This window comes from Neopelma chrysocephalum, unplaced genomic scaffold, assembly GCF_003984885.1.
Source record: "Neopelma chrysocephalum unplaced genomic scaffold, ASM398488v2 Primary Assembly neopelma1_75, whole genome shotgun sequence".
NCBI lineage: Eukaryota > Metazoa > Chordata > Aves > Passeriformes > Pipridae > Neopelma > Neopelma chrysocephalum.
Genome location: NW_020897736.1, coordinates 5,004,402 through 5,019,477, shown reverse-complemented (window position 1 = coordinate 5,019,477; position 15,076 = coordinate 5,004,402). Strand labels below are relative to the sequence as shown.

The window sequence follows — 15,076 nt, the reverse complement described above, 5'->3', positions numbered from 1 at the left end:
CGTCAGTGAGAGCGGCGGCCGCGGCCAATGCGGGGCCACCCGCGCCCCGCCCGCGCCGGCCCCGCACACCGCGTGCGACCGCACCGGCCCGCAGCGCTCAGGGCGCGCCGAGACCCCGGCGCGCTGCCCCGTCAGACACGGGGCTCCCTCCTTCGGGAGCAGGACAGCCGGACGCTGCGCGGAGTCTGTTGTTGCTTCCCATCGTTTTCCTTTCCGAGTCTGCCCGTGCCAATTTCTTTGAGAATGTTTTTTTGAAAGCAAAGCCTTGTGAAAAGGGAAGATGGTGCTATGGGTGGAGCCAGGCCCTGGGGCTTGGGAAATTAACTGCAGGCAGACTTTTTCCTGGAGTATGTATGTGAAATAAACCTTTTCTGTTTCTATATCATTTCGAAGTAGCTATATTTCCTTATCATATAGATGTGCTGGGAGACTATATGTCTGTACATACTTTAAGAGAGAAAACGCAGTATTTAAAGCCCTTTAAATGCCCAGGGCAAGACGAGTTACCACTATAGACAATACGTGTTCCAGAAGTACCAGCTCAAGTGCAGCCCAGGTTCCACGACAGACATATGACACCGTACTCTACCACAGACCACGCACAACCTGATGGGCTCCTAAGAGCTCTGTGTTCCACATGTGCCTTTCACTTTCTTCACTATGTCATCTGTAGCTTCTGCTACCTTTACTCTCAATGACTCACAGAGGTGCTTCTCCAAGGTCCTGCCTGTTTTCACTAGCTCAGGAACAGCTCAGAGACAACAGGAGTTTAGGGAAGGCCCAACCAAACTTTAGATTTAGGAACATGGTTAAACCCAAATATCAGAGATATGCCTTTTGTCAATAAGCTCCGGCATCTGAGGAGGGAAAAATGATGTATCACAGGAGGAAACTAAATTACTCCAGTTTTGTGCCATGATCACCTCTGTACTCCCCTGTCAGAATCAGTGTGTTTCAGAAGCCAATTCAGCATAAGTACTTCTGTGCATTCCGAACAGCCAGACTTCGAACAGTACCTCAGCTACACGACAAGTGCCATCAGGTCATAATTAAAAGCAAAACATGCAGATAAATAATGACTATTGACAGCAAGAATGGCAAGAAGCTCTTCATTCATGTATGTAACAACATCACTTGATGCAGATGAGAGCACCTTATAAGGCTGAGAGATGCAAAGCCAGAAGTTGGTGCTTTTGAGAAATGTGGTTTTTCAGGATAACCACAGTACTTGCACTGTCAAAGTGCTTTTATTTACTTCTCATAATTGCCAGCATTAAAGGCTGGAAAATCAAGTCTTTCCTTTCCCGATGTTTCTGCTACTGTGCAGTTTCAAGTATAAGCAATAGTCACATAAACTTCATCCACCCCATTAATTTAGCTGATCTATACAGCCTGTTAGAACCAGAAAAAGACATCGGCTTCCTGTGCTCTCTCATCACTTTGGACACCCACTTAATATAAGCACTTAACAATAAATGAAGGGAAAGGCTTAACATATCCATTTGAAACAGTGGACACTGTTTGGAGCGGCATCTTGTCCTCATTCTTTCCTTTATGTTAAACATTATTTACTAGATCCCATTAATAAGAACACACTTAAGTGCAGCTAGAAAAAGGCTGTGTAAGAACAGAATGCTGCAATTCCTACTTGTGCCATTAACCACAAGTGTGGGCTCTCTTCTTCAGCCTTAATGGATCTGTCAGTGAAACTGCTATTGCGCTTTATTTCTGGTGGCACTGGAGGAGTTAGAGACAGCAAAACTTCATTTTCAGAGCTCCACATTCAGTTTGCAGTGCTGACACCTAGAGTTAAGCTTTCTACTATGTAAAATAAATGGATTTGGTTTGCAGGTACACAAAGACAAAATGTACAATTCATGGTGTCATTTCAAAAAATACCAGTATTGGGAACATCCCTGCTTTCCACTTTGAAGGCAAACAAATTCCCACTCAACTAATACCTCCATTTATGCAAATGATAGGCAAATACTGGGGGGTGGGGAAAGGAGGGAGGGGGCACAAGGCATGCTTTGTTTAATATCAGCATGATAAAACAAGAAAGTGTTTATGCAAACATGATGTGCATGACCCCTTTGCTCCTTTTTCAGAAGTTTTTCCACAACTATCCCTTGGCAGATTATTACTATTTCTACAGCCTAATTTCAAGAGAAAAAAAAGTCCCCATTTGCAAGATTTTCATATGAGAACTCACACTGCCTTGAATGGGAGGGTGAGATGAGCCTGAATAATCCCTTAGTAGTTTAATAAAAACCATTGAGAAATCACTGGAGTTGTTGTTACACTGAAAAAAATTCAATAAACACAAAAATTGCTGTTTGAACAAGATGCTGGCACAGGTATTGTCTTGCTTCTCTACAATTTGAAAACACTGGTGCTATTTTTATTGCCAATAGAAAAATACAGTGGAAATATAGATTTACCCAAAGACTAGAATCAGAGAGAAAACATTGCAATTGTTGCCAATGGTAGTGATTTGTCACTACACTGTATGAACTCTGTGGATAAAGGGCCTTGTTCAAGCTTATTGCTGAAGAGCAGCTCAGGAAATGGTGGGCACTATTATTCAAAAAAAAAATTAAATCATGCAAAAGAGCAGAGGAAGAATAGGAGTGTAGACACTGGCAGATTAGGGCTGTGGGGGAAGTGTAATGTCAGTACAGAGTCAATGAGGGAGAGGTCAAAAGAGAATTAATTCTAGGAGACAGCTGGGGAAAGAGAAAGTTTATTTATGGAGAATAAGGTTGAATTTCATTCAGGATTGCAGAATAATGCTAGGAAAGAGCTTGGAATGATTGCTATCAGCTTGATCTGCAGACAAATGGGTGCTGGGGAAGATCAAAGTATTTAGAGAAGAAATACATGAGCTTCAAAATTTAAAAGGATCAAAAATTACACTATTTAGCCACATCCCCATCCATCTCACAGAGAAATTACATTGGATCCTGAATTTTTTGACAAAAGACTGAACAACACACTGTACCCCAGATCTTCACCACTACTCCCCATGTCTGCTATCCCCCCCACAAATTTCCATAGGCAGAAGCACTTCCCTTGATGTATCAGCAGTATCCATCCATTTCCCACAGACCTTGACCAATTCCCATTGCACATTATAGAAGTTTGTGCATGAGCACTGGGACAGTTCACTCCTGTCAAGCTACTCAAAAATGCATATGAAGGCCTAGAGCAAAAGTTAGATGCCAAAATCCAATTCTGATAATATTTCAGTACCCAAGACAACGACAGGCAGAATTATGCAGAAGAAATGATGGACTAACATCTGCATGAACAACAAATATCAGTGTGCGTTAAAAAATGTTTGTCCAGCAGTGGCAGAGCAGTCCTGTGAGCACAGGCAGCAATCTTGATGTGAGATTACTCTATGTTGTTTTAATTGCTTCTCCCCCCAAGTCAGCTACATGTTCCAATTGTGTCTTTTGGCCTTATGAAAAGTTAGGCAATCCTGCTGGTCTCTAGGCCAGCGAAGGAGGCAGTGGGGAGGAGGAGAAGGAGGAACTGTGGAAAATGTGCCAGCACACAAACAGCTGAATGGACTCTACACTGCTAACTACTGACACGTGCAAGCTGTGACAGAGTACGTCTCTCCAGCCCAAGATATTCTAGAAGACGAAACAAGGACCATATGCTGCCTCAGCCACGAGTATCAGCATTACACCCCACAAGCAGGCCAGGGTACTTCTGCTTGTTTGTGTATAAGCATCAGGTATCCTGAAACAGTCATTTTCAGGTGACACGAGACAAGCGTAAAATTTGTCCTGAGAGAGTTCATCCCCAACTCCTGGAATGTACAAAAGTACAATGGGTTTGTTTTCTACACCACTCCCCTGATGTCCTGAAAAACCTCAAAGCAGCTGACGGAAGGGCTGCTCTGATGGCCTGGCAGGCTGTCGAGTTTGCTGTTGTTGTGTAATTGCAATTGCAGAACACAGACAGTTGTCTGTACCACTTGGAAATCAGAGCCTTCAAGGCAGTCTAAGTCAGCAACTTTTTCAACTCTAGCACCAAAGATGTCCAAGTCTAAAGCTCGTATACTTCATGTACGTACAAGCGTCATCATTGTAACTGGTGTCAGAACAGCTTTTGCAGCTGTAGTTTACCCATCACAGTCACTGCTGCTCAGTGGTCAGCAGGACAGATACTTTTTCTAGGACAAAAATGTACCCCCCTTCTCCGCTCTACCTTCTCTCCACTTTGATTATCTTCTTTGCTGTCCCACATTGTGGCAGTATTTTTCCTAGCCCCATCCTATGCTAAAGATTTGTTTCCCTTTCTGGTATTTCTTAGTCTCTCCTTCTTCTTCCTACTTTTCCCTCAGATCCTTCAGTTTCCTCCTCTTAAGTACTCCTTTTGTCATCTGCTTTCTTTTGCCATTTCCACCCCATAAGATCAAAATCCTTTACTCAACCCCAAAGTAATTCTCATCTCTATGATCTCCCAAAAGCTCAGTCAAATCCCTTAAATCTCCCACAAAAGCCCCCCCATTTTTTCTGGTTTCACAATTGTCCATCTGTCCAGTGCTTTTCAAGTATCCTTCAGCTTTATACTTTCTCTTTTTTGCTTTTTGTAGGCTCTCCCCAAATTGCCCAAAAATTTGTGGGGAAGGGAGGAACAAAGCACTGTTGTCCCCACCCACTCCCCTATAATTATCCTGTGCTTCACAAGCAGTATTATCTGTCTGGATACACAGCGCCATGCAGCCAGCTGTGACCATAGAGAATTAGCTGTTCCTCTCTTGGAGAATTTTCCCTTCTCTCTTCCTAAGTATTTTTAAGCTAACTTAGATTTATTTAGTATGCAACCTTTTCAGTTTGTTTTCACTCTAAACCAAGGATGACAACTGGTCCTTTTCAGTGGAGTGGTATACCCAATTTTTACACCCTCCAGGCCTTGCTGCCTGTTGTCCCTCTGCTTCCCAAGTGTGTTGGATACCCACTCTTAGCCAGCCAGCCTCTGGCCCAGCCCAAAAGCAACCCAGCCTCAGGACCCTTCAGACTCCTAAATTGTTTCCCGATGCCATAACCCCTTATCGTGGCCTGCTGAGATCCAGCAAAAGAAAACAAAAGAAAACCAGTAAAAGAAAAAAGCAACTTGTCTCCTCCATCAGTAGGTCAGTTTTCTTTGGTCATCAAAGCTAGAAGAGCAAGCTCTTAGTCTTTGTAGTCTACCCCAGTAGCTAAAAGATCCGTTCAGGTTAATGAGGGAAGACTCACTCAAGGCAGGCTTTCAAAGCCACAGACTCTTTGCCCTGACTCTCTCCCCATTTCCTCTTTCCCCAGACCCCACTGCCACTTTCTTACTTGCTCCTGGTTAACCAGCAGTGCTAATGGCCAGCAGCCCACCTTCCTGGACCAGCATCCTTAACCAAAGACCAAAGGAATAAGAGTGGCAGAGAGAACAACAAAATACAGAGCTAAAAACTCATCCCTGCTGTATGGCAGCAGCAGAAGTTGAAAAACTCTCCAAAATTACTTTTTAAGACAGGCTGTACACCTGCAAAACAGACGGCTTTCATGGCTGCTGAATTTATTATTTAAGGAACAGATCCATCATCTGTGGTCATACTGAGCAGTGATTTATTACTTATTCACAATAGCAAAAAATCCCATGTACTGGCTGTGAGATTTATGTTCCTAGATCATTCAAACATCTGAAGAATTTATCCTACAAACATGTCTGAATATAAGACAGGGAACTGGACCTCATCCGAATTCTTAAAAACTGTTAGCGGTATTCTCAAGTACATTTACTTTCTTTGGGCTAAGCAATACCTTTAAATACACTTAGTCATATCTGACTATGTACAGTCCTTCCCTGATGTTAAATCTTTCTGTGGAGTGAGGCAGTATCCTTACATATATAAGAAGCTGAACCCTTAATTAACCAAGAGGACCATACCTCACCAGCAACAGGTAACCCAGAGACAGTTGTGCAATTGATTGCTCTCTCCAAATATACCCCTTTCCGAGGAATGTTTCACATCCAGTTCTTGCATTGCAATCAGGCTCTGTGAGGAATGGTTCATTCACAATTCACACTATTTTCCCAATTGTATTCTTATTTCTGTAAGCTCCCCTCAGGAAAGTTGGCTTTCTTATCCCTTGCCTGCTTGCAGCTCTGCGTGCAGACAGTTGTAAGGAGGAATGTACAAGAATCCGACCTCTGCGGTGCCATGGCACAGCACTCACAGATCATGACTCTTGTAAACTCCATTTTACAGCTGTCTGCAGATCCAGCTGAGCAGCAGGAAGAACACCACCACAAGGACTGCAAGAGGACATGACACCCTGCAGAAGAGATAAGGAGAAGCCTCGCTGAGGACAGGTGGAGAAACCAAAGCATGTAAGTTTTCTGGGGGTAGCTATTTAAAAAAGAGAGAGAGAGACTCAGGATGTGTTGGGGAGATAAATCTTCTGAGTTTTTGAAAAGGGGAAGGCAGTGCTTGCAGGCTCACTCACCACAGCCCTAACAAACATAAATCTTGCTCACATGGGCACCGTCCTTCCCAACATGCTCACCAAGGCTGGCTGTAGCACAGCTATCACGGAAGGATCTGTCATATTAAGCAGAACAGCACTTGGCAGTTTGTGTGAATTATGGTTACAGCCAGCACAGCTGGGTGCTGCAGGGGTTGACAGGCTCTGTAACACAGGCACAATAGCAAGCACTAAAAAAAAAACAAAAAAACCCCTCCAAAATGGTTTGGGACCAGAGTTGAAAAATAGTTTTAAAATATGTGCTTTAAATTCATGAGAGACTTCCAAACAGATGGGGCAGGGGATGATCTGATGAACTGAAGGGCCTGATCTCATGGTTTATATCTGCCTTGGCGAGACCTTCTGTGTCTGCACTTACTGTGCCCAAGGGAGTGGGTTCCTAATGCTCCATCAAGAGGCTTTTTAGTCCCCTCTCACTTGAAATAAGCTGTGATGCCATCTCTCTGTCTCCCTGATATACCTCCAGGACACAGTTCCCTACTTCCTATACCTTCACTTAAAGGCCTCTCTGGTGGCTGCAGGTACCCAGGAGCAATTTTGCTCCTTCCCTTATCTCTCACATGCTCCAAGTGCCAAATGCACCTTTCCCCACAAACCTAATCTGGTTTACACTGCTGCTTTCAGAGAGTTTCACTCACAATGAATTAAGATAACCAAGTCAGAACAATCGCTCTTAAATTCACTAGCACAACAAGTATACCAATCTGGACAATGCAACTGAAGATTTGTTCATCTCCTTGTGCTCTTGGAAGTTGATTAGGCAAGTGTCAGAGTCGTTTGAGAAGGTCAGGATCATACCATGCACATGACATCTCTTCAGACCCCCAAATCTTCCTTTTGGCAGTCTTGGGCACCAAAAGAAATAACCACTTTTTCAAAAAACCAGCTGAGTCTTTAGAACTTCAAAAATCTGATCTAAATTGATTATCCTTTTAAAAGGAAACTAAGTTAGTAACTGTGCGTTTCACAGATTCACGTGGGAAAAGCTGTGTTCGGGGGAGGGGGTAAATTGAGAAGAAAAAAAGAAAGTATGTCTGCTACATAAGACATTTATCTAAACACTTAAAAGAACCTCACTACAAAAGCTTTTTCCACACACAACTATGCTTTTTTTTCAGGAGGAACAGCAAATCCCAGCAAAATCAATTTTTCACTGGGGAGAAATACAGGTATTCAAGAAAAATACTACAAGAGACAACAGTCTAAATTCGTCTCACAGCAGAAACTCTGTGTCCAGCTGCGAGGTATTTCACTGATTATGTAATAGATGATCAAAAAGAAAAACAAATTAAAGAAGAAAGTAGCAATATAGCAAATTCCATCCCTCACAGCATTTCCGCTCAAGTTTTTATTAATATTATAAGCTAAATAACAGAAAAAAAGTTAGTATACGAGGGCTGTTTGGAAGTGCTGTGCTTGGAGAGAGACTGTAGGTGTACATGTTACGTACGATACTTTGACTTCTTTCATGCAGATACTGTTTTTACAAAACAGACCAGAGAAATGCAAACTTTCCTGACTGGCAGCTCAAGCTGTTGAACATTTAAGAATGTAAAAAAAGGCATTAACCTATAGTGACAGTTGGGAGATTTGCATCACTGTGTGAATTACCTGCAACATTAGACAGACAGACAGAAATCACTGACACAGGTTTAGGTAAGAGGGAGCAGATCCTTTGATTGCAAGTGCTTTGTAAAACACATTGTTGCTTATTCCGTTGCTGCCTAGCTGTGTTGGCTGTTTCTTAATATACGGAAGAAAGAAATTAACTTATCCCCAAAAGGTGACTCCAGGATACAAAGGATCCTGTGGAAGGGCCAGTGCTGTTGGAGCATCCTGGGCAGGGTGGGAGCCACACTAGGAGCAGCTCAAAGCTTGTCCTCATAGTGGCACCATGGCATCACCTCAGCCCCTAAGAGCTTGTTGATTCAAGCCTGTCACAGGCTTTTAGTGCTGATCAAATGAAAGGAGACATTTCTTCTCCACAAAATTGTTTTCCAAGGAAACCCAGACTTTTTCACACCTGCTGATTCTGCATCTCCGATGCAGTGAGGTTAGTACCCAGAATTCCTCTTAGAGGTTCTCCTTCATGTTCATGACATGGCATGTAGGCAAACAGATAATTTTAAATCAGATTTGCTTTTTTATTCATAAGCACTTTCCCACATGTACCTAAATATTGGCCTATATGGGGAATATAAAAATGCTCAATGTTTTCTCCTGGCAGCCCTCATCATTTCTACTTTTAACTTTTTTTATAAAACTTTTTTCACCATTTTGCCACATGACAGCATTTTTATTATCTTAATATAGTGACATATTGTTAATATTAACACATTAAAAATTACAGTTGTACTTTCCCAACTGAGGCATTTATCTGATGCTTCAATTTGACCAACTCTAGTTAGGGCAGATTGATCCCACCTTTATCCCAGCATAGCATTTTGTGTTTCATCCTTATATTCACAAGGCACTGGTAGCACTGGCTCCTCAGAGGCTCAGAGGACAAAGTACATCAACCTTGCTCTCCTTTCCAATTGAATTTTCTGAATCTGCTGTGGCTGCTCCCATGCAATGAAGTTAACAAAGAATGGAAGCAGAGATGAAGACTGTGAATATTATAGGAGTAAGAGAAAGTAAAGGGACCTGTCTAGACTGAAGAAGGAATGAAAATTCTTTGTAGTGCTGTAGATATCAGACAAAACCTAAATATCCAGAGCAGCTTCCTGTCAGAGTATAAACTGCACATACTTTGGCCATTCTCTCATCAGTTTAAAGCCTGCATCATATTTGTTACAATGACAGAATATTTACTGATGAAAGCACTCTAAAAGACATTTTGGGAAGAGAAACAGAATTTTATCAGACTAAACCCACATTCCACAAACACTGACCTTTCAATATATTTGTACCCTCTGCATTATTGAAATAAATCTGAGGTAGCTTCCACACTACAATATTCTGCAAAAAATAAAGGCAGAAATCATCCAGCTCATCCTCCACTTGAAGAAAATGTGAACTTCTGATAAAAAGTTTACTTTTGTTGCACTGCCAAGTGCTAGGCCCAGAACTTGGAAGGATTAATAACAGGAATGGGCTGGAGACACGTGATTTAAGCAGCCTTGTTTGCGGTTCGGCTCCTCAGCAAGGTACAGCCTGACCTTAGGTGACTGTGGCTAACAGGAACAATTATGGAGCTCAGCAGTGGAAAAAAAGGTAAAACAAAAACAGACAGACCGGAGCCATATAACTGAAAGAATTTAAAGTGTTCAGCTAAATTAGGCACGTTCGATTAGAATACATTACATCCAAGCTTTGTTAAACACTTCAGCGAGAGAAGAACTTCAGAAGAGATTATTGAAACCATGGATTTCTTCTAGAACAGACGCTGTGCTGCTTCCTTTTATCTCTTGAACAACAAATAAAAGTAAACTTTCTTTTATCTAAAGTTATATGGCCCTATCACAGATATACTAGAACACATCATAAATACTAGTTGATTTATGATTCTAATTCCTATAGATGGGAAAATATTAATTGAGTGACTTGCTCCACATCACCTAGGAAGTATTTGTCACTGCCCAGAAGAAAGGCTGTAAGCTGATTCCCTTCATCAGTCTCCACCTTTTAAAGCTTCAGTGGTTTCTGGGAAATCATATATTTAAGACAGTTAATATAGCCAAGTACAATTCCATATTTTTCAAGTGCCTCATAACCTATGTTCTGCAGTAATGCTTTGCCTCTCCTGGAGTTAGCACATCTTGGTCTGCAGCAGTGGGAAACTCCTTGGGGTCAGCCACAGGCTTGAACTGTCTAATGATCATCTAAAAGGCTTTAATCACAACAACTTTCTGATACTTATAGAAGAGTGTATTTCTCTGAAAGTCAATTTACCAGGAAAATGCTAGTAACAGTCAAGTGACGTGGCACTTAGGGTAGTAGGTTTGCCCCTAGAAAGGAATATCTTCCACCTTTGTAAGGAATGGGAACCACAGCAGAAAAAGGAGCTGATGTATGGGGAGACATGCAGTGGGGTTATTCAGTTTCTGACTTGTATGTGGGGAATAACCTGACACTTTTGAAGAAGCTCAGAACCCCACAGACAACCTTCCCACAGTTTACAGGGAAACAGTTCTCATCTCAGCCTATTTTTTCAACTCTGTTTGTTTAAAAGACTTACTAATTCTTGTCTGAGCATGGAACTGTTGGCATTTTCTGCATAACAGTTCAATTCCTTTTCAATTCCTTTTCAAGAGGGACTTTGAGAGCAGCAGTTCTGGCAGGATGGACAGCAGACATAGAGGTGTGCTGATGTGCTCTCTCCCAGCCTGCTGATGGCTCTCTGTGGCCAAATCACCCGGAGTGCCTGAGTGCTGGTACCCAGGCAAGGAGCTCTTGGATCAGAAGCAACTCCACTGAAGCCATTCGAGATGATTTTGGTCCTCTATGTGATGTCGTTCAAATGTTGTTTGTGGGCACAGAAAAACACCAGAGGCATGTCTTTGGGATATAGTCATCAAAACGCAGGCATCTCGGGACACTCACAAATGCCCGCTGCAAGCCACAGAACACAGGCCTGCCGCCTGCTGATCTGCTTTGGAGAAAATTGCTAGGGTTGAAGGAATTTATTTTGTTCTGTACTTCAAGGGCCTCCTGTGGCCAGACGGACAGGCCGGATGCAGCTGGAGCACTCCCTCCCTTTCCTGGTGCAGAGCGGAGCCGGGAAGGCCGAGCACGGCTGCCCAGAGACCTGGGATGGCTCACAGCACTGCCCTGGAGACAGTGTTGAGGGGGACAATCCCCAACCCTTACACATCCCAACCAGCCAGTCAGGAAACTGGTGGGTGGCATCTATAGCCCCTAGTTCTTCCCACTTAAAGCAGCTATTTAGTCCTCTTTTGATCACGAGTATTGAGTTCTGTGAGTTTAAAACTGGGCTTAGCTAGCCAGGGTGAATGGACCCTGACAAAGGGCTTTTAAGCCTCCTCTATGAAGACACCTGGTATTTTAGGGAACAGGTTAGGACATGACAATAGCTCCTTGCGCTGGTACAACTGGTTACTGACTGTAATTCTCAACAAAGACAATAGATTCATGTAACCACAAAATTTAATGCATTTGTAAGAAGATTCAGTGTTACTTATAAAGACAAGACAACATAGTGGGTTAGCTTGGGCTGGGAAGCCAATTTCACCAGCACATGGCTCCCTCCTCACGTAACCAGCTGCTGTGGAGGTCAGCTCATCCTCTTGGATATCCATGCTGTCTCAGACAAGAAAGTACTGTGACCTGATCCAACCCATCAAGCACTGATCCAAACAAGAGATACAGAGCAAAGGACTTCCATATAAGGGGGAAAAAGGAGTTGGGGGAGTTCAGAAGAAAAAGCAGGATCAAAAGGAAAATTTTGTAGTGCAGTTCAACTCTTGTCAACACAGCCTGCACGATGCCATCTTTGGCACATTATCCCACAGGATAAGAACAAAGCAAGATCCAAAAAGACAATTAAAAGGAAACCACACTATCTGGACAGGACATCTCTTCTGCAGAGCACTAATGATTAACCTTTGGAAACCACAAAAATTTATCATTGAAGTAAAAAGTACAATGAAACCCCAAAAAACATTCACATGAAGCAGAAGTAGCCTCTGGCAGAGGTATTGCCTACAGGAAAGCATTCAAATACATACAGATGGTCAGTGTCTGGACATATTACTGGTTCTAGAAACATATTTTGCACCTTAAACAAAAAGGAAAATCCTATGAGATGAAGCTTGAACACCCACTGGAGTATGCCCTGAGACACCTCTGTGAACCATGCAATGAAAGAATCACCACAGTCCAGTTTTAAGGATTCCATTAGTATATTGGAACAAGCAAGGTTATATAACAGAGCTTGGGATCTCTTTGCAGAAAGCATGAGCTCTCTTACTGTAAATAGTGTAATGCTTGTCTGAGCAAGGGCTGATTGCAGTGCACGGTTTCATTAGCTCACCTCTCGCCATAACAGGTTGCATGGAAATGAAAACAGAAGTTAATGAACTAATTCATTCACTCTGTGTTTAAAAATCCCTTTCTGCCAATGACTCCTAAGTAAACTTTAAAGAAAGGGGTCTGATTCCCCTGCATCTCTGACTTTGAGTACATACACAGTGATCCCTCTTCACAAGGTTATCTTTGATGTAAAGTCACTGTGCGCTGGCCACTAACTCTGCCTACATCCATTATGGGCACCCCATGTACAATATGCACCTTGCTTTAGCATGCAAGACATTTGGTTCCCAAAAACACGATAGGATGGCTAGAGTAACCACTAACCAGACATGCTGGAATGCCTGAAAGTGTCCAAGATTAGTCATTTGGCAGCAATCCTGGGGAAATGTAGCTTTACATATCCCACTCTGGACAGAAAGGTTTAGTGCTCAGGGCCTGAACCCGACTCCTTCCCTTGCAGTGCACAGCACAGCTTAGATCAGCTGTGGCTATGACAGCTAGAGCTGGGATGCAACTGCCATGAAAATCTGGATCATTCATTTTGTCAAATCTGTCTCCAGCATATTCTTTACTTCACCAAAAGAAAAAAATCCAAACCAAAACAAACCCTTTCCTATACTTGGCCTTGGTATTTTTTTTTTCTGGATAATTTCAGGTTCTGTGTTTGTCAACTGAAAGGAAAATGCATGTGTCGCATACTCATGGGTCAGAAATCTGGTGGGTGTTTGTATATTATACAAGAGATCAAAGACTGGAAAAATTTCATTCTAACTTGAAGGCAACAAAACAAGGTTACTGAAGAGCTTGGTCACTGAAGCTTGATGCATGACTTTCATGGACCATCTTATCAGGGCTGGCACCTGGAATGACTCACAAGGAGCATGGCTGGAGCAGCATGGCCTGGCTCATAGGCTCAACCTGCCTGACCCTCAAAAAAACCCAGTTTGCTTGAGCTTAGTGCTGAGCTGAGACAGAATGAATCCCACTGACCCAGGAGCTGGCATGCTCACCGTGGGACCACAGATCTGGCCATCACACTGCTGTGTGGGGCTGCCGTGATCTCAGCATTTCTGCTCAGAGCTGCAGAAAATGAACCAGTTAAAACATGCAGAAACCAGCAGCTGTCGTGTTTTTCTCATATTAAGCTGCAGAACTGGCGCCAAGCACTCCCTCACTCAGGACTGCACAGATGATATTGCTCCTTCAATGTATGACATTCATGTTGCATTCCAACAGTGAAAGAAACCAGTACAACTGAATGGACGAATGGAAAACGAATTGCCTCAAGTTGATTTAAAGGAGATATTTAGTCATGCATGGGAAGGAAAAGAGAGAATAAGTGACCAAAATAGAATGAAGCAATTGGAAACAGCTGATGTTTGATGAAAAGAAAGATATTTTCTGGGGTGAGAAATTTAAAAGCCGTGAGTATTTTGAAAGGGCAAATTATGCATGACTTTTTAATCCTTTAGATGGTGCCAGGTTATCCAGAATCCGCTCCAGAAAGATTTCCGAAACAGTTTATTCTAGAACTAAGCCAAAACCTTCGGCCAACTCTGGAAAATTTTATTTAGAGTCAAACTAACATTTTGTGAGCTCATGTCAGTGTTGGAAAACTGTTCCAGCTGAAAGCATGAGGGAATAGTTTTGCTAAGGAACCCCTGAATTTTAGCAGGTTTTTTTAAATTATTATTTGCAATAAGAAAAGGCAGGAAAGGAAATTAAAATCCTTAATAAAATAAAAAATAATTGTAGAACGGCTGAGTTGCACTTTCTGAGAAAGTCATTACTGTCTCTCCATTTCAGAGAGTGGACAAGTTTCAAGCTGTACTGGAATCAAGTGAGGAGTTTCCTTCACATGAGCTTCCCATTAGTGCACTTCACATAGAGGCAAAAGACAGTTTCACTCACCCCCAACTAGTAGGAATTCAGGTGTCAAACCCCACAGGGCACAAAGATGACACTGTCATGGGTACCAACAAATTACTTTCACAATGCAGCCTTTTTTTAGGTTTTGTGTAAGCTTTTGGGCACATCCAAGTCTGAGGCATCCTAGTCACTCATGTTTCTGGGTCCTCAGCTGCTTTTTTTTTTTACTTGGCAAAAGAAGCTAGTGGATAAATGACAGACACTACTTTGTCTCTTTAGTAAATCATTGGCAGATATGGATCAGCATTTTGAGATGTCAGGGACATGGTTTAATGGTGGACTTGGCTTTGTTGGGTTTACGGTTGGACTTGATGACCTTAAAGGTCTTTTCCAACCTCAATGATTCTATGATTCTATGTATGGACTCAGGTAGGAAGCCAACCAGACAGTATAGTACTACTTTATAACAAGTACTGATGTTTTGCTTTCATGAGTGTCCACATCTTTTTAAGTCACAAGTGTGCTGCAATGAGCAAATATAAAGTTGAACACTTGTGGTTATATAAAGCTATATGGCAGATGAAAAGAGAAACTATGTGAAATCCATGACATCTGGAAAACACTTTCTCTATGAAGTCTAAAGACAGTGTACATTGCCAGCCTGGCAGAAAGGACAT

The 15,076-nt window shown here is 42.4% G+C and overlaps 1 protein-coding gene across 2 annotated transcripts in view; it reads right to left on the bottom strand.

The window, feature by feature from the left end:
* Positions 1-15,076, bottom strand: part of PDE8A (phosphodiesterase 8A) — a 149,565-nt gene that overhangs the window by 124,583 nt on the left and 9,906 nt on the right. The gene's annotated exons all lie outside the window — the stretch shown is intronic.